The sequence below is a fragment of the Cynara cardunculus genome, assembly GCF_001531365.2.
Source record: "Cynara cardunculus var. scolymus isolate 2C chromosome LG 2, CcrdV1, whole genome shotgun sequence".
Taxonomy (NCBI): Eukaryota; Viridiplantae; Streptophyta; class Magnoliopsida; order Asterales; family Asteraceae; genus Cynara; species Cynara cardunculus.
Window position 1 is genome coordinate 32,704,294 of NC_037529.1, and position 2,637 is coordinate 32,706,930.

The following is a 2,637-nucleotide window of genomic DNA, read 5'->3' on the forward strand; positions in this document are numbered from 1 at the left end:
AGAGGGATTTTTACTCTAGTTTGGTCGAGTGACTCCCTGAACTGAGTCATCTGTTGGTCGGTAGGAGTGCTGGGGGTTGGATTTTCAGGGATCCATTCCTTCAACCGACTGCAGGTAGTCAAGGGAATAGCAAGTTGGTATAAGGAGGTGACGATTTCTTGGCTTGAGGACTCATCATATAAGGGTTCAAGGGTTGAAATATTACCCTGAGGTTCCCTTCTTCAGCGACGCCATTGCCTTTCGACTTAGGGCCCTGGTTCACTTTTGGAGTAGCCTCTTCTCCCCTTTGCTCCCTCTGGGATGCAGAATCCTTGAGGGCAACTCCTTTGGTGGAAGTGGCGGGATGCTGGTACTAGATGGTGAAGTCGTCTTCGTCGTCATCATCATCGTCTTCATTTAGGTCGCCATCGGAGTTAGGGAGATCGGGAGAATCACCTTCCTCATCACCATCATCGTCGTCTTCTTCATCCATATCACCAGCAACAGGTGCAGAGGTGATGGGAAGGTCATCGTCACGAGCTTCAGTACGGATGGCAACAACTTCCTCAGTAATAGGAGCTTCATGGGAAGTTGGGATATCACAGACAACCTCAGTGTCAATTTCAGCTCTGGGAGCTTCAGCTTTAGCTTCATGAGTTGTTGGAACAGCAAGTTCAGCAGGAGCAGCAACAGATGGTCCAGTGTTAGACATTATATCCCCCTCTCTTGTGATGGCTTGAGAGCATAAGCCAGAGATTTGGTCGAGGCTCTGTATCTGTAGAACCATCATCTCCTCTAGCCTTGTTAGAGCACTGCTAGGTTGTTCGTTGCTTCACGCGCTTCATTAAGCTAAGCGTGGTCATCAACGGTAAAGGATGGATCAATCACTGGTGTTGGTTGACGAAGAGCAACCAGGACTTGTTGTAGTAGCTCTGCTTGCTAAAGAGATTTGGCCTATGCGTCATTTTCCTTATTCATGAGAGTAGCGATGGCCTCAACATTTGCTCTAACAGCCTCTTGCAGATAGGAGAGCAGGCCTTTTACTTCTTGGACTTCAACCCTGATGGCTGATAGGTCTGCAACAACTTTGTCCCTGCGAGACATGTCTTTATAGACCTCGTCCATTTTTATGAAGATAGTCTCGACCGCTGGGAGGAGCAGCTTCACGTTCGTTTCCATTTCGTACTCCTCTTCGTCCATGGCATGGGACTCAGACGGACCTGAAAAGGAATGTGAGTGAGCATATGGAAGCTCTTGGTTAGAGAAAATGAAAGGATAAGAGTGTGGAGTACCAGAGGGGTCTTCAGCATTATTTGAAGAATTAACGTTGGTTGGCTCCATGGTGCACTAATGAGGATGAGTACGAGTATGCTGAGGAGCTCCGAGAGGAGCTACCTCAGGTCCAATGGTGAGTGTCTCATCATCAGGGAGGACTGGTACTGATGACTCACCGACACATGTTGACACCGACACATGTTGATACCAACAAAGGAGGGGAGGAAAAGATGGCTGAGACTGGAAGTAAGTGTTCGGCGGTGGCAACGTTGATATTCACACCTTCAGTGATTTGGGTCACTGAGGCAGTTGGGAGAGGTGCTACTCATACGACGGTGATATCAGAAATCACTGAAGAGCTAGGATAGCTAACTGAAATTGCCTCGGGGGTAAGGCTCTTTTCAATAGCTGAGACCTTTTGAGAGGTCACATCCAGAGATGTGGTAGTCCCCTTTTTGGCCTTCTTGGTCCTCGAAGAAGAACCAAGAGTTGGTTGAGATGGGTGTTTGGTTGAAATGGTTGTGGTGGTTGGGTTAGAATTTGGGGGGTTTTCCCTTGTCTTAACCACCGAAGAAGGAGAATGGGAAATTGAAGAGTATTGCACCACTGAAGATAGTGCAACATCTCCATCCCTGAGCTTGTGATCCAGAATCCTAGATCCAAGCCTGCAGACAGGAAGGTTACGTTCCTTGGAGTACTTGTCGCCAAAGATCTTGGCGAAGATCAAGGACAAGAACCTGGTGTAGGGCACCACTTTCTCCCTCTGACGTTTGTTTAGCTTAAGCGCCAGGTCGTCGAAGATAACGGCAGCAAAATTGATTGGTCGGCGTTGGATCACTTAGACGCCGATGGGGAGAGCGACTCTGAAGCCTGATCCTGGCCACCAGTCTTTCCACCCATGCTCTGGATGCAGTGCGAGAATAGGAACTACCACACCGCCGACATGCTGTTCTTCTCAATTTTAGAGAGGGATTTGAGGGGCTCACTGGAGTCCTTCTTCATTGGCCATTGGTAGCCAATGTCATCGAGGCAGACAATGATCTCAGTAGTAGAGGGTTCGTTGTAGAAGGGTCCCTTAGGGAAGCTAAGAGGGTGCCTAAGGGTATTCACGCCAAAACTCACAGTCATCCTGTTGAAGGTGAAAGCGATTTTCTCCACCTGATGACCGTTCTTATCTGCCTCTTGCACCACCTCAGTAGTCAACCAGAACTGCTAAAAGGCCTCCCTAACCATGACAGGTTCATGGTTGAGAGCGAAGGCGATTGGGGACATCCTTAGAAAGGCAGCAACATCTTCATAGATGGTTTTTGTTAGCTCTCATTTCATTTCATGTAAAAGTATGGAAAAAGTAAACCGCAAGTTTTGACAGAAGATAATCTATCA